The 21843-nt window shown below is 40.9% G+C and overlaps 1 long non-coding RNA gene across 1 annotated transcript; it reads right to left on the bottom strand.

The window, feature by feature from the left end:
- Positions 1–20373: 20373 nt before the first annotated feature.
- On the bottom strand, positions 20374–21254 carry LOC147902441 (uncharacterized). The gene is made up of 3 exons (XR_015540844.1): positions 21180–21254; positions 20772–20960; positions 20374–20662 (listed from the first exon to the last, which is right to left on the bottom strand). It is a non-coding gene; the product is annotated as an uncharacterized LOC147902441 (long non-coding RNA).
- Positions 21255–21843: the final 589 nt, after the last annotated feature.

Below are 21843 nucleotides of genomic sequence, written 5' to 3'. Positions count from 1 at the left end.
TTTGATGGGACACATGGCAAGAGTAGCCAAAAAGGACATGGATGGTGACATACGGGCTTATGTGATTGATAGGGAAAAGAATCTGAAGGAGGGTGATAAAATCTCTATAAAAGGAGCCCTCCTCTCCCTTGTTCATCATCTCTTCCACCATTAGGCCTCATGTTGCTGTAGCTCTAGTCTCCTCAAGCCTCTTCCATGAGCCTTCTCTCCCTCTTGTAGATATTCTCTTATGTAGACTCTTGAGTCCACCTCTCTCTAGTTCATTCTCTCTCTATGAGTAGTCTTGGAGCTTCCGCTCCCTCTTGTACGTATGAAACCTCTTCTTCTCCCTTGTGTTGTAGTATTTTGAGTTGCACTAGAGTGGAGTCTCACTCTATTGGTAATGAAGGTCACTTCAGATTCTCTTTCTTGAGTGTCTCTTCCCTTTTTTCCATTGCTTTTTCTTCCAAAGTACTCAGAAGTGTTGTCTATTTGGCTGCTCATTGCGCATACATGATTTATCTATTTCCCAAGCCACAAAGGGGGCTCTTTCTTCCCTCCTAGGCAACCTCTATGGGACTTGGATCGTTGATGAAGCCTAGCATGGAGGTAGTATTCTCCCAAGTCGGCACCAGCAGTAGAAGGAGTAGGTGTTTTTCATGATAGTTTGACCCCCTATCAGTATTTTGCTCATAACTTTTTGCTTGGCGGTTCGATTTGGACAAAACTTATATCAACGTGAATCTCTCTTCAAGGAGCATCATCTTATGTCTTTAGTTATTGTATTGAATGTCAAACAAAAAATCTATGACTCTCTGTGTGTGACTGTTTCTTTTTCAAATAGTTTTTACTCTCGTCCAGTAAACTGCCCATATCTTTCCGACCGCTTCTCTTTTTGTTATGAAACTTATATCAAAGTGAAGCCCATTTCAAGCCAATTCTAAATATTTTTTTTAATATTTGATATCATGTCTTTGTTGAAAGTTATCGGTCTCTGTGTCTTATGATATTTTGGAGAGTGTTTTGAGGTAATTGTAAAGGTATCTATGAAGGAGGTGCAATGTTTCCTCGGAACCTACCCATCCGACCCAATCATCCCCTTCAAACTCCTTCCCTTCAAACTCCTTGATATATATCAATTCATGTCATGTTGAGCCGCAAGATCTTCTTATCGCTCTTCTTTGGTGCAGACTAGCTTGCTGAGATTATGGCCTCTGCTGATCCTTTCCTTCTCCCTATGCTTGAGTACAACATCACTTGGGATGTTACCATCTTCATTATCATCCAAGGGAGGATAGTATGGGGTGGTCTCTTAGTATAAAAGCTTCTTTTTAATTTCCCCTTCCTAGTGATGAATATCTCTATCACTCATTTCAAAAGCAGTAGGAAGTGAAGAGGTGCATGAAGTTTATTACCCCCAACTTCATGTCACATCTTTTGGTGGAGACGCTAGGTACGTTTGGTATTGGATTCATCCTACCTTACTAAACGGTCTTGGGTGTACTTGATTGCATGTTATGCCTAGTATAGGCATGTGTTTTCTAATGTGATAAAGAAGATGCCTGGAAGAACTTAGTTAGAAGAGATTGCAGCCCATTTAAGAGAACTAGAAGATTGTGAAGGTGATGCTCAAGCTATTCGCAATGTCATCATGATGATCATATCCTTTATGTTTGCACTCTTGAATATGTTGGTGAATCGACAATGCCATCAACAGGCACAATGATAGATTGAGGATTGTTTCCTACACTGGTAGCTTGGTGTGAAGAAGAGTTAAGTCTTTGGGTAGTTTTTGACTATAACAATGGAGTGGTGATTCTCAATGCTTTCAACTTCTTTTGCTATACAAATGATGAATAATACAATATCTTGAAGCTGTTATGTGCACTTCCAATTGTGACAAGGGTGATTCTTGAATGCATGTATACACAATGTCCTCATGGTGCTGGTTGGTCACTTATTTTTGAAGATTTTGTTGAGGATCACATTGTGGAGGGTTTTCAACAAGTGGTTATGCACAATAAGTTGGTCTGGGTATACTAAGGCTCTATGGGATCTTGTTTGGATCTTGTTTGGGATATTATTTGGATCTTGGTGTTTCCTTTTTGTGTTTCATCATGGTGAAGATTCCAGTGTTTCAAGAGACGCAAGGGGAAGACCTGGAGTCTTATCTTTGGGATTTTGTTCGAGGATCCTGGTTTTCTAGATGGTCCATGAAGGATCGGGCAGAGATTTTCCCTGATTTTCTTGAAGGTGTAGCCTTGAGTTGGCATGAGGCCTTATCAGACTCTACTAAGGAGGAGTGGGACCAAGTGGTGGCTATGCAATGAAGCAGAGATTTGGGGCAGTGGAGTCACCAAATGCTTTCATGTTGCAATTGGATCATTTCTATCAAGGAGAGGGTCAGATGGTCTCTGTGTTGGCGATCCGATATGAAACTTTATGGACAAAGTATGAAAGGGTAGCTTTGCCACCTATGACATCTGCATCATCGGCCCCTCAAAGTCTCATAGGGATGGAGCACTTAAAGATGAGCAAATTTCTTATGGATTTAGAGCCTCGTCTTCGCTCAAAAGTAATAGTAAAGATCCAACAACATACGTGGAGGCACTTCGCATTGCGACCAAGAAAGAAGGTTCTCTAAAGTTTGAATCCTCTTTTGTGTCTTCAACAGCTTCAACTTCTAAGGTGGAGGTAATGGGCACTCCTTAGGTACCAAAGTCCTCTGAGTTAGATCATAATATCTCCCAATTGATGGCAGAGTTTGCTGATTTAAAATTTCATTTGGTTAATGCACAACAACCTAGAGCACCAAAGAGTGAAGATAGGCCTCGAGATGAGAGTGGGGTCACTTGCTATTATGAATGTAATGAAAAAGGTCACTATCACCCCGAGTGTCCTAGATTGAGAAAGAAAGAAGAAAAACAAGTATCCTTGTTAGAAGCTTCTTCAGGGGACGAGTAAAGAGAGGTAATGATGGCTAAACGGGGGGGTGGTAAAGCAAAAAAAGAAGAAGAAAGCAAGGAAGAAGTAGATGAGGAACATCAAGAAGAGGAACACCGTGGTAAGAAAAAGAAGGCATCTAGAAGGAGAATTAGCTAGTCAGACTTTCCTTTAGGACAAGGAATTGGAAGCTATGACTTGTTGTCCAACCTTAAAGAAAAGGAAGCTCATTTCACCTTTGGTCAATTGCTTGCTTTGTCTCCAAAACTACGAAAGGAATGGGGAAAGCTAGCAAGCACAAGAGTGTCAAAGAAGAAAAAGAAGAAAAGTGCCATTCCTATTGTTCAAATGGTAGATATAGATATTGGTGATGATGTATCTGTGGTTGATGTGATCATTGATGGTCAAGTGATTTTTAATGTGTACATTGATGGAGATGCATCGATTAATGTCATGAGTGAGAAGACATAATAGATGCTGATTTAGAATACTCTAGTACTACCTCTCCTTATTGCATTAAATTGGCTGACAACACTAGGGTAATTTGTATTCGGGAGGAGGATCAAAAGAAAACATCATTTGTCACATCTTAGGGAGTTTTTGCTTATAGAGTGATGGCTTTTGGGTTGACCAATGCACTAGCTACATTTCAAAGGTTCATGAGTCAAGTGCTTGAGATTTACTTGGGAAAGTTCATAAGGGTGTTTTTGGATGTCTTCCCAGTGATGAATATCTCTATCACTCAATTCCAAAGGAGTAGGAAGTGACGAGGTACATGAAGTTTATTACCCCCAACTTCATGTCACATCTTTTGGTGGAGACACCGGGTATGTTTGGTATTGGATTCATCCCACCTTATAAATGGTCTCGGGTGTACTTGATTGCATTTATGCCTAGTATAGGCATGTGTTTTCTGATGTGATAAAGAAGATGCCTGGAAGAAATCCATTAGAAGAGATTGCAACCCGGAGATTGCAGCCCGTTTAAGAGAACTAGAAGATTGTGAAGGTGATGCTCAAGCTATTTGCACGGTCATCATGATCATATCCTTTATGTTTGCACTCTTGAATATTGGTGAATCGACAACACTATCAGTAGCAGGCACAATGATAGATTGGGGATTGTTTCATGAATATCTCTATCACTCAATTCAAAAGCAGTAGAAAGTGAAGAGGTGCATGAAGTTTATTACCCCCAACTTCATATCACAGTATCTAGAGTGAAAAGTGGTGATTATTCAATAAATTGAGAGGAAGCACCATCCGACCATAATAACTTTTGTTTTCTATTTTCATGTACATGGGGATTAGGGGGGGATCATCATATTTTTAGCCATTCTCAATGCAATAAAAAAGCATGTTGCACAAATAAGGTGTCATGTTCCATATCGTCCAAAATGTAGAAATGGTATGTTCATTGCACAAACCTGCACTCCGAGTAAGCAAAAAAATTGGCATCAATCATACAAGGAGCACTTTGTACCTCATCTTGTTCTTAAAATGAGTAATTTTTGGCAAAATCTATGACAAAGACAATAGTTTTTGGGGGAAATTGACAAGGCACTTTCTGAACTGCTTCTCTTGCTAGCTAGCCTTGAAATTATGAAGCACATAATTTGGGATGGATTGAACCAAGTGCTCTACATCTTGTTGCTGACCTTGTGACTCTACTCCAGACTCTCTATTTGATCCTTGAGAGGTTCAAAAGAGTTTTTATTTGTTGTTTCTGGTTGACTGAGATCCTTGTCCTTATCACTAGCTCTAGTGATATTATGAACATTGATATGGTTTTTAACAAGAGGGCTTTGAACTTTGGGTACCCACTTTCAGTAGGAGTATCTTGTTTAGTAGTAGGGGCTTTTGTTTCTTTGACTTTGGTTCTCTACAAAGGGTAGTTTTTAACATGGGTGGACAACCCACATAAGAAGCAAGAGTGGGGAAGATTTTTATAACTCAAGGGCTCTTCTCTGATAACACTACCATTTCTAATGAGGATAGTGAGAGTCTTGGGCATCTCCTCAGTTATATCCATCTTAATGTAGATTTGAGGATTGCCTCCAAGATTAATAAAATTCTCTTGCTATACACCCAATACTTCTCCTAGCCCATAACATAAAAAAGAAAGTTGGTTACATAAATAAAGAGGTAGATCAAGGAGTTCCACCTAAACAGGGATCTTAAACACTTATTTTATTAATTTTGGACTCATATGTCTACATTTGGACTAATCCTAGAACTCCTTCCCAAATGAAAAGTTTACTTTATGAAAATGTTGTTCGAGAATCAAAAGTTTACTTTTTGGCACTGTCATTTCCATAGAATAAATTTTTTAGAATATACTAATTCAATAAAAATTAATAGTTTAATTACATTTAAATTAATAAAAGCAATTTAAATGTATGAAAAAATTATATGTATGCATGCATGTATGTATGTATGTATGTATGTATGTATGTATGTATGTATGTATGTATGTATGTATGTATGTATGTATGTATGTATGTATGCATGTATGTCTATATGTAACCAGATTTTACTATCCTAGTCTCTGATTCAGATCACGGGAGTAGCACCTTGATCTTCCACCCAGCCAAACTGCCAAAGCTTCCCAGCAAGAGAGAGAGAGAGAGAGAGCTATCTCAAAATCACGTAAATCCCTTAATTCTCCACTTCTCTCACTAGCTTTGACAGACCCCAAATCCCTAGATAGATCTAGATGCCACATGTCATCCATATAGGGCCTTCCTAATGCAACATTTCACCCCTCTCTTGGGATGCATTTAATTCCTTGCCCCTAGGCACAATCTTGAGTTTAAAAACTCTAAAATCTGGTAAATATGGAGTCACACACGATGCTACACATGCATGCATGGAATGTGCATGGTTCATCGATGAAAGGCCATTGATACATATGGTAGTACCAGTGCACTGCACTATCCACATGGCATGGGCATGGCCATAAGGCTTTTATATTTATATTTATATAGTTAAGGTCCATGTATGAGATTAATTTACCATTTGAGTCTTCTAAAATCTCCAAGACCTAATAACAGTGTTAATAAACACCTTTTAGAGTTTTGGAACTCTAAATCGCCAAGACTTAATAACGGTGTCAATAAACACGTTTCAAAGTTTCAAAAAGCAACATCGGTATAATCTCAAAGAACTTTATAAACACCTTGAAATAGTTACAAAGGTTTTTTAAGATGTGTTTGCATTGAGTGAAGCACACATCTTCAAATGATGCATCTTGATGGAGGGCGAAAGAGAGGGAAAGTAGGAAAAGGGAAGGGAGTGGGGAGAGATATGGAATGGAGAGGGAAAGAAGAGGGGGAAGCCTCAGGGAAGGAATGAAGGTAAGGGAAGAGTGAGGGAAGGGGAGAGAGAGAGAGAGAGAGAGAGAGAGAGAGAGAGAGAGAGATTGGGGGGGGGGAGGAGGAGAGGGAAGGGGGAGGGAGTGGGAGGGTAGCTCTCGCTGCCCATGGGCCAAAAAAAAAAAACTTTTTTTTGTGCAACCCCTTGCATTGTCATGGGGAAGGAAAGAAGAGAAGGGGAAGAGATAGAGAGAGAGAGAGAGAGAGAGAGAGAGAGAGAGAGAGAGAGAGAGAGAGAGAGAGAGAGAGAGAGAGAAGAGAGTGAGATGGAAGGGGATGAGAGAGAGAGAGAATAGACCTTCACAAAGACTCCTCATAGGTTCACTCAAGTCTCAACTGTCCAACTTTCCATCTTTTACTTGATAGACCTTCATAAAGACTCATTATAGGTTCACTCCTCATAGGTTCACTCAAGTCTCATAGACTTCAAAGTGGCTCTGATACAACCATTGACTAATCACCACTTTTCAATCTAGATACTTTGTAAAAAAACTTACATAAAATATTTTGTGAAATGAAGCGGCTCAAAGGTCGTCAACTTATATAGAAACATTACATAAAGCTCTTATATTAATGTATTCAAATACTTAGACAAAATATTGGGCTACTGCTCTTGGCTTGTTGTTGCAACATTACAAGATTTAAAAGATGAAAAATAATCACAACTAGATTCAAACTCAAAAGATATACGAAGCTTCCATGACCAACTATTCTGATAGAGAGGAAAGATGACTTTATAAGATGTCCAAAGGTTGCCACAGTCTAGTCGACACTACTGCATGGAGAGAAAAAAATTTCCATAACACAATTACTGCCTTAACTACATGGCATACTGGCAAGTGGCAAATACCTTCAGTATTCCAAACTTTACAAGACCCCCCTATGAGATTTACACAAAAGTCCCTCAAACTTTCCAAAAATCTTTAGGCCATAGCAATTTAACATGATGGTCTCATCCTTCAAGATGTATAATAGGGCTTTGAATTGGAGCATTATTATTTTTCATTCTATGTTTGAGGTAGCTTCTGTGACTAAAGCATTGATGGACCATACACATTCTCAAGAGATTATGATGATTTCAGAATTCTTGAATTTGGTACCAAATAATTTTTGAAGCATCTACCAGTCAACATGGTGGAAGTAATCCACACCAAGAGCCCAACCCAAAATCCATAAGGCCTTTTTGTTTTTAAGTTCCCAAGTCTAAAATTTTCACTTGGTTTCTTCTTAGATCCTAATGCATCTTCCCGAATCCCCTTTTGAATGTGAAAAGCAAGCTAACAAAGAGTTACCATGAAAGAAGATTCTTCAAAAATGGTAGAAACGATGAGGCCATAAATATTGAGCTTGTAGCCTCACAAGGATCAGATTATACTACATTGCTTATAAAAAGATTCAATCCTTGGGATCAAGTATGCATGAGCCTATGGGATAATCTAATCCAAGGGACTGAATTAGCATGGAGGATTAGCAAATTGATCGCTCGGATCAAATTAGCTTTAGGTTTCATGCTAATGCAAATCTAGGATCATAGTTTTCAAGAATGATATGTAGACTCTCCTTAGGCGTCATGCTATGATGATCCACAAGATCCTTAGAGGGCCATCGATTGATGGGGGCAGTTCATGCTTCATAATGTGTCCTTTGTGTCAACCTATAAGGGCCTTCTACATGGACAACTTTCCACAACCTTAGCTTCCCAATAGGATTGGTATTCTCTCAAATCTATCTTTCCAAGCCTAATACCAAGCCTATGTAGCCTTGGTATTTCATTATTATGGCCTTTCACTTTCTATAGAGTATTTGTCACACGTAGGAAGGGCACAAATTATCCTTTCCTTACTAAAATTTCACCAAATATTTTTCTATAGCTTCACCACATCCAGGACTGGTATCCTTGTGAATTTGGATATGCTTAGGAATTGTTTACAAACATAGTAATTCTTTTAAAATTCACTTAACCCTCAAACAAGTTCAGGTAAAATCAAAAGTAGAGCTCGTAAGATATAACCATTGGATTGTACACAACCTTATGCATCCATGAACCTCTTATATAATCAAATAGTTTGAGTTCCTTTGATTTGATGGACAAACAATATATTTTTCTATTATTTTAAACACTTTAAATGGATTTTTAATGAAAAAATTCAAGAAAATACCACTAAATTGGGCTAGGCTCTACACTATGTAAGAATTCTTCCTATAATTGCAATGATCATATGACATAAAATGAGGGAGCTATAGTTGATTTAATATCCGAGTGTCTACTTCTTTAAATCTAGGAGAGGCCTTGTATATCTAAAATGTACACAAGTTAGCATAGATCTTCAATTAGATGGATTTTAACATGTAAAAAATTGTTTTTTTTCTTTGCTTAGGGAAGTAGGTGAGATTAGCCATTTATTATGCAAAATTGCCTTTATTTCCCCTTAAAATATTTGGAGAGGACACCCTTAGCTTGCAACCACCTTTTACAATAATTTGCATAGGAAAAAGTTTGTAAATTAACTACATAAACAATTTACATCACATGAATCTTATAAAAGATTCACTAAAAGAGCAAACATTCACATTTGAAGTGATTTGCAAAACCCTTTGATCATCACGCATTTAATCCTCTTCATCCTTAACCTTTTGATTTTCTGCAACTTTCTTTTTCTCAATAGGAAACCATGGGGTTGTTCGATTTCCCAAGGAGAGGTGTTGCTGAGCAAAGTTGAGAGGGACTTGGGGAGGAGAAGGCTTAAGCTTCTCAGTGACATTTCTTGTAGATTCGGGTTCCACATAGCCAGGCCCATGAGCAGCAAGGAGTGGGGGCTCTGAAGAAGTGCTCAGAAGAGGGAGGGGTACCAACAGCCTGAGTAGAGGGACTTGGGGAGGCTGCACAGTTAAGAGGGATCTCCTTGCTTGAGATGTGTCGATCAGCTTCAATAGGTAACTTCACCACAATGGTATGTGAGTCTTCAATTTAGCTGAGGGAGTGTAGTTCAATTTCCATGTTAACTGCGTGTGTGTGCTTCGTTGTTGTAAAGCCTCTATGGCCTTGTGGAGGCACAATTGTTCCTATCTCACCAATGAGCAAATAGTATGTTAGAAAAAAATAATCATGCTATTAAACTGAAAGTTGTGTCTAGTGGGACCAGACAACCTGTTGAATGCCACAATTCCTTCTTGACCTTGGTTGACTCCCCTAGAAGAATAGCCTTCCAATTTGAGGCTCCCTAGTAACCAAATGGACTAGTTTCTCGACTTTCCTTGCATGAGGACAAGCCACAAAAAGATGAAATATATCTTCCCTCACTCCTGGCCATCATTTGCAAAAATCGTCCCCTTTCCCAATTTAAGGTTCCCTAGTAACCAAATGAACTAGTTCCAGACTTTCCTTGCATGAGGATAGGCCCAAAGTGATAAAATATATCTTCCCTCACTCCTAGACATCGTTTGCAAAAACTATCCCCTTTCCCAGTTCTTCAACTTCTGCTATTTGTCCACACATCCATGTGAATAATCATCCATAACAAAGTTGAGATTTTTTGGGTTGTTTTTTGGCCCAGATGATCTTAAATCTTCTCTTCCACATGGCTGCACTATCTCCAAACCTCCACCTTCTATTACATTCCTTGTAAACCTCATCTATGGTGGAATTTGGTGTTGGTATGGGAAAAAATAGAGAGCTGCCCACCCAACAAAATTACTTCCTATAGACCAATTGAGAACCACCCTTCCATTGAGTTTCACCTTGCCAGAGAACAAGTTTCTTCGTGGCTAGAGCTTGATGATTGTTAGCAAGTGAAAATTCTCTCCGTATTTCCTGCCATCTCTTCCATTTGAGATTTCCTCTATCCCATAGCTTACCCTAGCATCGTAAGCCCTTTTTGAATAGAAGGCTTGCTCTCAAGAAGTCTTCATCATTCATAATTTTATCCTTGGAAACCACCGAGGCCCAAATGGAATCAAGTAAAAGCACCTTTACCTAAAAACACAATAAAGCTCATGCTCAAAAGTAGACCAAAGAGATCTTCATAAAGGGCTCCCTTTTGTGGTGCAAGGCATCTGAAGAGAAAAGATCCAAAAGAAGAGGAACATTTTGCCACTTAGGGCCTCTAAGAGGACGGATATGGATTCTATTTCTGAGCAAGAGCAGGGCTCAATCTTCAGAGAGATTAATAAAAGATTTGACAATCTAGGAGGTAGTGAGCTTGTGAGTAGCTTGTTCAATATCCACTATCCCCAACCCTCTCTCCCCTTCAGGTTTAGTGCAAAAATACCACCTCACTTTAGACAATCTAGAAGGACCTCCCAAAGAAAGGATCTACTCAGCTTAATAAAACTCTCAAGCCCAGTCCTTGATGGTGCCCAACAAGATAAGTAGAAGATTGCTACAAGGTAGAGGCAATGGTTAAGAACTAGCCTCCTCTAAGCTATGTTGGCTTGGTATCCTCTCCATCTATCAAGCTTCTTCTTAAATTTGCAGAGGAACCAATCTCATCTCTGTTTCATTGAAATTCAAAATCCCATAGGAATCCCAAGCATGCAAAAAACAAAGCCATGAGGAATCCTCAAACATCCAAGGTCCCTCAAATCATCCTATTCATTTCCACTTGGCATTGCGTACCCAGTTTTTGAGTGATTGATGGGGGTTTCCAAGGATTCACAAAAAACATCAAGGTAATTCAACACATTTTGGTTGTCCTGTCTTGTGTTCTTAGGAGTGAAGCTAGTGTCATCTACAAACTACTGATAGATTAGTTGTTTATCTGAGGAGAGCTCAATGCCTTTGATAGTGCCACTTTCAATTTCATGATTTATAAGCCATCCTAGTGAATCTGTAGCAATTGCAAAAAGGACGGGAGCAATAGGGCAGCCTTGTTTGATGGATCTTTTGAGGGTGAAGGAGTGACTCATCTCCTCATTAACACACACTTTGGCTAAAGCATTACTAAGGAGAAGTCTCACAAAAGACAAAAAAGTCATGGGAAGGCCCATGTCTTGGAGAGTCTGAATAAGAAAATCCCAATCAAAGTGGTCATAAGCCTTGTCAAAATCAACTTTGAGAAAGCAAATGTCTTGCTTTGAATCCTTTGCATACTGACACCCTTCCCAAATATTAATGATTGCTTCTAAAATGTGCCTTCCTTTAATGAACCCCTTCTACTCTTTGAGAATCCAAGAGTCCATTTTGTTTTGAATTCGAAGGGAGAGGGCTTTAGCAAAAATCTTGTAACTATAGTTCAACATGGTGAGAGGCCTCCAGTTTTTAAGTTCTTCCCTTGGACCATCTTTAGGGATAAGTTTAATAACTGGCCCATTTATGTGAGTAGGTAGGGAAGAGGAAGCAAAGATTTCATTCTAGACCAGCAGCAAATGTGGTCCTATGATTTCCCAAAAGGACTTGTAAAATTATACAAGCAAACCATCTACATCTGGTCTACTGCTTGCTTGAGCTATTTTAGAGTGAGGGGTTTTTCAAGGTATATACTCTCAAAATTTCTGACAGTCTCTACCTTGGCCTCTTTGCATAACTACCTAGCTTGCATGATAAACTCATTAGGTGAAATGGCATCAGACAACAGTTTTTGACGTGTTGTTGGATGAACTGAATATTCTCTACTGCTGAATCTGTTGCTATAGAGTTGTCACCTTTTTTCAACAAAGGAATTTCTTCCTGAGCTCTCTTTCTTCTGATTAGCTTGAAAGTTTCCTCGGTTGCTCTATCAATCTTACCTGCCCACCATTCTCTTAGATAATTTTGTGACTCATTGAGCTTTAGTTGCTCTTGGAGTCTTAAATCTCATCTGGCTAGAAGTAGTTTGTCTTGAGCTCTAGAGTCTCATGCCCTAGCTACCCTCTCCAATTCTTCGATGGTCTCCCTGATATTTTCCATTCTCCGTGCTCTGATTTTGGCCTTGTCTCGCCTCACTTGCATTAGTAATTTCTTAGTCTTTTTTATTGTCTAACCAGGAGACCCTAGCTAGCCTTTAATCAGTGAAGTAGACCTCCCAAATATGAGTAATCCTCTCCTAAACACTTCTAAGACAAAGAGTTTATGATCATGCTTAAGCCAAGAGGTGGAAGGTCTCCCCATTCCAAAGTCACATCGAAGGGTTATAGGATTATGGTATGAGAGGGTCAAGTTAGAGTGAGTCTGTTCAGTAAGAGAAGAAACCTCCCTCAGCAGATGCTAGGACAAATGAATTCTTTCTAGTCTAGATTCTCTTCTATTGAGTCCTATTGGGCTATTGCACCAAGTGAAAGTGCCCTCTTTACCCATGTCAACCAACTAAAGTTGCTCCTTTACATTTTCCCAAGCATCTCCTATTGAACCCTTTACAATTGATCCTTTTTTCGTCCACCTGTCCTTACCAGATTCAACCATATTAAAGTTTCCTAGGAGAAAACCTCTTTTCCCAATTGCATCTAGAGAATCCCAAGTGTTCTTTCTATCACGATAGCTATTGGGGGCATAAATGGAGGTGACAGTAAAGTGGTGTCCTTTGATAAGGATGGTTAACAAGACCCATCTATCCTGAGTGTCAACCTGCTCACAAAAGATACAACCCTCAAAGTGGGAGAGAACTCCTATAGCTATCCCACCTTTACCATCCTCATGATTAGTGACAAACCAAATTTTTCTTTTGTCTATTGTTTTCATTCTATCCTAACGAGTGAGGCCAATTATTTTGACCTCCTGAACTAAGAAAAGAGGAGAGAGGGAATTAGCTCTCAGCCAAAAAGTAATCTCTGAGAAAGTGAGGATCGTGCTCTCCTAGTGCAACATGGAATTAGCAAAAGATCAAGGGGGATCAAACCATAGAAGAAACTCCACGAGAGACATGCGGTACGCAATACTCAATCTATTCCAATGTGTGTGTATACACAACAATACATGATAGGCCTCTTATAAAGAGAGTGCCCTTTGAATAGTCAACACATGTGGGATCCTCTCATCCACATCTCACCTTGTGGATATCCTCAATCCACATCTCCCCATCATGTAGTCCACATCCTAGGGTGGCTACTTTAATACATTCCTTAGCACATACCTTTGCCTCTAATTCATGTGCTCATGGCACCACAACTCTCAACACCTCCCCTTGGTGCCATGATCCTTTGGCTACTGCAAGGTGGTTAGATGTGAGTTACATTCCATCACCTCCCCTTAGTGCATGCATTGCTACTTAAGGTGGTCAAGTGTGGTTTCTACATGTCAATACCTCCCATGGGTTCTTACATGGCTACCCTCAGGTGGTCGAGCTTGATTTACAAACATATTGGCTGAAGGTGGCAAAGTTGTTGCTTCTCAATGCATGTTGTCGATGGCATTGTCTTCTTCGCTTGATGTAGCTTGATGCATTATGCTTTGTTCTTCCATGTGCCTTGATGCTTTAGGTGTGGATGCCATGCTCTATGCTATGGTCATCTCATGCACTTGTGCTTTTGGCATGCTTTTTGCATTCATCATGCATCGCTTTTCCATTTGTTACAAAGGTCTTACCATGAGCTTCGTTTTGCTTCAATGGCAGTGTCTAATTGCATTGTCTAATTGCATACAATGATTTTGATTTGACAAGCGCGTAGAGCTCAAAAAGATTATCACTTTTCCTTTTTGGAGCTTGTGCAAATTCCTCCTGGATTGCAAGTTACGCCTTGTCGAAGTTTGTGTGAAGAAGAGGGGGCCTTGATGATGTGGCACAGGGATTCATATGCTGCTTACAAAGTGTGCTTGGCAGGGGTTGATGAGGGAGCTGATGGTTCCATTGATGGATGCGCTCATCGAATGGGCTATGGAGCCTGATTACTACTGGCCCGCTGAACGAGGTTCCGGCTATTTTCTTTGTTGCTTCTACCTCTAGACATGGTGGCCGTCACGATGGTGACGACAGCATAAGAAGAAGAACTATCACTGTTATAACTACTGCATCGACACTAGCAGCACACCAACAACAACCGCTTGGGAGCTGCTATCATGAGCTTGGCTGGGAGGTGACTAGCATAGGAGCTATGGCACTATAGTTGTCATCATAGAGTAGCCGCAGTTGAGGTGTGGAGCCTTGAAGGTTCGGAAGCTTGCTTGTAGTGCTATTTTAGCACTGGCTCGCTGGCACTTGTTCTTGAAGGTTGGCTATTCTAGGTGGTCAAATTGTTGTAGAAGAGCTGATTTAGAGTCCTTGGGGATCTCCCTTGGAGGGAGAGCTCACAACACTCACAAGAGAATGTTCAAGAACCACTCACATTCTCTCATACTTCTCTAAAAACTAAACAAGGGTAACCACCATCTCTCTAAAACTAATCTAGAAGAAAACATGAGCTCCTAAGGCGCGCCTACAACAAATCTACTAGGAGACTAGACCTAAGCTCTGATACCATGAGAAAGTGAGGATCGTGCTCTCCTAGTGCAACGTGGAATTAGCAAAGGATCAAGGGGGATCAAACCATAGAAGAAACTCCATGAGAGACATGCGGTAGGCAATACTCAATCTATTCCAATGTGTGTGTATACACAATAATACATGATAGGCCTCTTTATAAAGAGAGTGCCCTTTGAATAGTCAACACATGTGGGATCCTCTCATCCACATCTCTCCTTGTGGATATCCTCAATCCACATCTCCACATCATGTAGTCCACATCCTAGGGTGGCTACTTTAATACATTCCTTAGCACATACCTTTACCTCTAATTCATGTGCTCATGGCACCACAACTCTCAGTTAGTCCCCTAAAATTGTAGGCAAGGAGAAAGACTAATTTACTTACCATTCTTTTTTTATCCCTAGTATTTGGGCTATCACTTTGAGGAATGGCTATTTTGGACCGTCTTCTTTTGTTCTGCACAACTGTAAAGGCAACCGTAAAAAGGCAATGTTTTGGAGGGGGGTTTCCTTGTCCTCTTGGGGTAGATTTGGGGAACTCCTCTTTTGAGTCGGTACCTGCCATGTTGTCTATAACCATATTATCACTTCTTGCAATGTCTTCTTCAAAATATTTGGCCTATCGAGGATCAAAATCATCATCTTGCATTTTAACCTAGTTTTCTCTGATCCACTCTTCAATCTCATCATCAACTAATGCTTCAAAAGAGTTCATAGTGAGAGAAGCCTGATGGGACTTAATCAAATCTTGTTTTTGAGTAGCTTTGGGACTTAAGAGAGATCCCATAGCTACAGGGTATTCTATACACTTATAACAAAAGCCTTGGCCACCTATTTCTCAATTTTTGCCATTGGCGGCTTGGGCATGGGGAGGGACCTAAGGTTTGGGTTTATTTTTCTTCTGAGGACAGTTCTTCACCGAATGGCTTGCAAGTCTGCACAAAAAACAAGAATTGGGGAGATTTTTATACAGCAAGAGTTGTTCTCTGAATAAGCTCCCATTCCAATGAGCAAGGTAATTCCTCAGCAATGTCCATCTAAATGCCGCAGATCTGGGGTTCCCCCTCAAGTTTATGAAATTTTTAGCTTCTACACCTAGCACCTTACCCAAGCCTCTATAGAGTTGGAAGTTGATTACACAAAGACAATAGTAAATTAGGAAGTTCAACCCAAATGGAGATTTTGGTGGATATTGGATTGTCTAGAGAGAAATCATGAGACCACCAAGAGAGATAGAGCAGCTGGTTATGTATGGTCCAGAGACCATGCTGTAACACTCTTGTATCCATGTTAGCTCGTTCAAACAGGGAGACAAAGTATCCCTTCCTTTGGAATCTGACCTTTGTGACCATTAACCCCTTCCTCATCTAGTTGGTTCATATCCACATTTCAATCACTGTGAGAGGGGGCCTAACACGTAGTAAAAATCTGACCAATGCATGTGTGCTCAACCACTCCATAGACTCGAAAATAAGTTCATCATCGAGTGTATCAGTGACATGCATACCTAGATCAGAAGTTGGTGCTGTTCGAGTAGATTGAGCATTCTCTTTTGGAAGTGGGCGTGATATTTTCAGATAGCTTTCTTCCATTCTAGAGCCTATGGAGAGGGCCACCAAGGCATGTGCTAATTCTCACAACCTTCCCTCTTTCTTAAAATGGCTCTTGTGTTATCTATATATGGGATCCAAATGGCTCTTGTGTTATCCTTGCCAATTTGGGCAATCCCGATGACTGCCTCCATCTTGAGCCCTTTGTGGCTCAAAACCCATAGGGTTTGGATGGGCTAGATCCGTCAACATGCTCAATGGCTGCTAACATTGGTTTATGAACATATAACCCTATCATTATGGCGCATATGATATTGCAAGGATGCATGTGCTTTCTTTGGGATTTTGTACCATTATGATAATCTTTATTAGAGGTTTTCTTCTTGACCCTTCTCATGGACAAGAAGTAGACATTGTGTAGAACACATACCTCACATAATCTTCTTTGCAAGTGACAAGAACTGATAACACTTTGTCACATCATAGGATGCATGGTCTTGCTTTGGGGGTTTTGCACTATTATGATAAACTTGATTAGAGGTTTTTTCTTCCTAACCCTTCTTAAGTGATAGGATGTAGACATGGTGTAGAGCACATACCTCACATAATCTTCTTCCCAAGTGAGAAAGTGCTCACAACATTTAGTCACATCATAGGGAGTAAATCTCCTCGTCATTGTGTGGGCAAGGAGCTACTAGCACTAAGGACATAGTTGCTACCACTAAGGATAGGGACATCACTAAGGACATAGTGTTAGTAGGCTTTTGTTACCACTAAGGACACGAAGAATCTTCTAGGAATATTAACACATAGGCATGGTATTGGGGCACAACAATATCTGAGAGAAAGTAGCTTAATTAAAGTGCATAACAACATACCCCTAAATGAAATTTCCCTATGAATTGGGAAACGGGGACATGGTCCACAAACAATAGATCTTCGTATCACATGCCAAATTCCTGAATTCTCGATTCGCGTATCCTTCCCAAGACTCAACCATTCCAAAGTATAGCTTCGAGTCATAGCTTCACCGTGTTCTATGCTCTGTGTACATGTGTTTTTCAAGTAGTTATCGCCCCTCTACATGATCTTTCTTCCTCTCAGTCTAGGCTTCCAGAGCTTATAGAATTATGTGCATAAGAGACTGGCATCTTTCCAACGAGTACAAGTGAGCTCACATATGGAATTGTGTGAACGTCTTGGTTGGAGCTCAGAGAAAACTTGACAAGCCTTTGCTAGCCAAAACAACATTTCATAGCACGGATTTTGCTTTGAATAAAATAGAGGCCACTCAATTGGCTCAAAATAAGCTGGTTGGACCAAGTGAACACGTGAAGCAAAATCCATTCTTTTTAGTAGGGTCAAAGCTATCCTACACGGCTCGTTGTCTGAGAGCACAAAAATAGCACTAGCTGCCAATAAATACCTGGCTGATTTAAGGGGATTAGTAGAGACCAGGCTGCACAAGGCTACCAAGCTTCAATATAAGAATACCTGCAGTGAGTTCGTGTAGTAGTAGATATAAGCGACGGCATGGTGATCAATTCGTGGTCTCTCGGGCTATAAGACTTTGTTAATGGCCATCACGTAGAAGAGACTCTGCTAATGGCCATTATAAGAACCACATAGTAAAATATTTGCCCAGGCCGCCCATAATGATTTATTTAATCTCAATAGTAATTTATTTACCTCATGATTTATGTCATTGACAATATCTATACAGGTATAAGTGATGCCTTAATTCGCGAATTCTTGTGGAAAAATCAGTGGCATATTGTTTCATGGAAACGTGTAACAAACTTTGTGCTAGATGTTTTCTGAGACTGGGTTGTTTGCAACCATGGGCCTGTTTAGCTCGTCACTAGATTTGTTATAATGGGATGGAGGTATAAGTGTACACAATGCTCCTTGGCAAGATCTTATGCGATCAAATTTCGAGTCAAATCCCTCAATCAAAATTATTGGTTCAGATCTAGAAAGCTGTGTTTGCAAACTACTACTAGAGGGGTTTGTTTGTTCTGTCTCGTGATGTGACTTTGGGAAGATCTATATGGCTGTCCACCTGGGCCAGTTTAGATGGTCCTCCTTTGTTTAAGGATCAGGCCGAGGTTGGCTAAGAGGATATACAAAAAAGGAATTGGGATATGGAACGATTTGTGGGATCCGAATTCCTGTGATAGGATGCCTAGAGATATTATGTAAGCTGGATATCAATCAACCCATGGTGAACAAAGTTTTCTATAACCTAGATTCAGGTCTCTAGGTTCACGGAGAAATTGCACCATGTCCAAGGTCGCTTGCAATGGGCACCAGAAAGGAGAGCACAAGGGAAGGGCCATGGATGAGGTTGCTCCAAGAGAATGATGAGATCCATCAAGACAATCGAGCTACTACTCGCTGCCTTCATCGTCATCTTCTTTGCCAATGGCTTGGTACATCGGTGGATCTCCTCTTCCCTTTCTTTGTAAGGGCCTACCTCTACCTCCTTTCACGCCTCATCTACCCCAACCATTACAATGAAGGGTCCCGTCTTGAAGTATTCCACAGTAGGAGGATGTATGGAGGGTCCCTTAAATTTCCTGGGCCCTCGAAGAAATGCACATTTCCTGTCGCGGTCAACGAACCCAAGCTAAAGCAAGTCCATAAAAATGGTGAGAAATGGTTTGCTACTCCGATTTGCATATATTTTTTGCTCAGTTCTCTCTCTATGTGAGTGAATAGTCATAAAGCAATACGTCATTGTGCAACGTCTTCTCATTCCAATAACATATTTTCGTAACATTGCTTTGCATTCCGCTACTGGCACATAAGGTCCTTCATTGAGATCCCCTAGTGACTACTTTACTAAAACATCAAAAGCGATGAGAGATTATATCAACTCTTGAAACTCCTTCGAGAGGCTAGATCATTTGTAGAGGAGCAACTTGCAAGATGCCAACAAGATGACAGAGAAGACTGTTAAGAGAATGAGAACACCCCCAAACATACAAGAAAACATAATCCTTGTAGCAAATGTTAAACTTGATTAGCGGCGTCAAATACATGTTGTCACAATCCATTGTGGGAGCTTGCTCCAAGTCAAATTTCACTCCCAATTGCACCAGCAACTTGGAGCTAGCAAGTGGGCATCACCAAAAGGGAGGTGCAAAAAGTCGCTCTTTCAAGGCTCACTAACCGAGGGCAACAAATCAAACAGAGCTGCAACCCCTATAGACTCCCACGCAACCCTCTCCCTCTTTGCTGCAATTCACAGCTGCCTCTACAGTGGACAGCCCCTTTGGCTGCCACTCAGTTCTCTCCCTCGTCCTAGCTGCATTTTGCAGTCCTTCCAAGCTGCTTGGTAGCTCCCTCCTCCCTTGCTGCAATTCGCAGCCTCTACAATAGACAGCTTTCCTTTGCTGCCCTTGGGCAGTCCCTAGCTTTCTCCCACTTTCCCTTTCCAGACCTTATCTTCCCTTCCCCCTTCCAAGCCTTTGCATAGCGACAGACGAAACTTTTCTGGTGTTCAAGTCAGCTTGCCCAAGGGTCTCACTCCATTGCAAAGGCAATATGTTACCAATTAACACCTTCTAAACATAGCCTTTAGAGTGCCCATTACGAGGTACAGGAGTGATTGTGTGGTACTTGCTCCCAACTTAAACCAGCCCATGGGTGTCAAGCAATTGCAAAGGCAATATGTTGGGCACCAAACTAAAGCATGTTACCTCTAAACCGTCACTTGTGGCTACCTCTTGACAATAGTGAAAATGGCACATTTTTTAGAATTCCACTTACTAGCTTAGAGTGTCCATTATGCAACAGCATAGCTTCTAGCTGACCTCTCCACTAGAACCATTTTAGATTTCCACTTGATATTCTAATTACACACAATACTTCAATATCAATATGCTAATCAATCTTCATTACATGTGAAACTTCAAATGAAAACATAGAATACAACAGTCTCTCTCCCTCTCTCTCTCTCTCTCTCTCTCAACATTTTTATCCATTACAATCTGTCATATGTAGACCTTTAATGCAATGTAAGCAAGCCCTCACATGACTCCGGGACAAATTCTCCAATGCAGTAAGAGAGCCGACATTGGTGAACATAGTCAAGCTCAAGCACCTCTGGATTTTGAATTCCTTTGAATTGAAGCATACAAGTGTCGTTTCTTTAAGGCTTCACGATGGGCCAAGCCATAAAGACTTTAAACCCCCCACAAAGCTCAAATCTGATAACCTCCATTTCCAAGGACCTGCAACCCCTTCTTGGAAGCTCCTCAGCTTGAGAATGAAGACATGCTATGCCTTAAAAGCTGAATACATTTTCTTCAAGACAGAATAAACCCACCTTAGAGCTCAGATCTGTTAACCTCTCTCTCCAAGGCCCTGCAACCCCTTATTTGAAGCTCCTCCGCTTGGACGTGAAGACATGCTATGTTTGTAAAAGCTGAATAGATCACCCTGTGTGTATATACAAGAATAAAACCTCAAATATGAAGCTGCCTCCAAACAATAAATAGTTGACAGTGCCATCAAGTCTCTCGAGCCTAGAGAGCGCAAGCATACGTACAGACTGAGCTCCGTTAGCTCACTGATCTGGAAATCTCCTGCTCGTGGGAGCGTGCATCCTCTCAAGCTCAGTTCTTGAAGATTCCAAGCTCCTTTAGATTTGGGTGGCAGACCAGTCAAGGCCATCTCTTGCCTTGGTGGCCTTCCCTGGTCTCCCACCCAATCTGAAGAAGCTTGGAATCTTCACATGCTGACATAAACAATCAAATAACTCACTTCTGTCAGCAACAGCAATTGTATATGAACAACAATGCATACCGCAGCGAAGTAAAAGAGAACCAACAAAGAGCTACAAAATCTACCCATAAACAGACCGAGAAAAGCATGCACCTGGACGTGACCGTCTACATAATTTGCCATTTACTGCAATACATACAAACTACAATAGAGTACTGAACCACCAACCTACATGTGAGTTGTCAAATGAAACGGAAGGAGGATTGACTGCCATCTCAGCGTTCAGGGACGACCAGCGTATGCAAATCGTTCAAAGAGAAAGGTAGTCGATACAAACCTGAGGGGAGCGTGATCTCATTAGTAAATGTTACAGAACGTTCTTAGGGCTCTCATAAAGCAAAGCATTTTAGGTTATCGTCAACGTAAGCCCCTGGATAAACCTAGGGGGCTTCTCCCGCACAGCCACGGTGCGTGCACGCTAGGTGTCCGGACGGGCACCTCGCTAGTTAGAGGAGCTCTCTGCGTCCGCGCCAGACGCTGGGGAGACAACTCACTCGACGGCGGGCTCCGCGAGTGGATTCACATCCCCACATGTCTGGTAGACCGTGTGGTGAGAGACGATCCCGGTTGCACCGCCAGCAACCGAAAGTTCCTGTTTTGCATGCGTGCCACCATTTGACTTGGGCCCCCTCCTGCTTCAATTAACATTATAACTATACCTCCCCAACCCCGCCACCCCCCTTTCAAATAAATTAAAACCATCACATACATTCATCCGCCACCAAACCCCCCCTTTCCAATTAATTAAAACCACATATACATTCCAAATAATTTAAGCACGACATCCTCAAGTTCAAGATTAATGCAACCTTGAAACTTTTGCTAGGAAAAATAGG

This window comes from Dipteris shenzhenensis, chromosome 4 (genome assembly GCF_047967505.1).
Source record: "Dipteris shenzhenensis isolate YYH24624 ecotype China chromosome 4, Dip_SZ_1.0, whole genome shotgun sequence".
In the NCBI taxonomy this organism is placed as follows: domain Eukaryota; kingdom Viridiplantae; phylum Streptophyta; class Polypodiopsida; order Gleicheniales; family Dipteridaceae; genus Dipteris; species Dipteris shenzhenensis.
The sequence above is the reverse complement of the archived record's forward strand: the minus strand, read 5'-3'. Positions and strand labels throughout refer to the sequence as shown.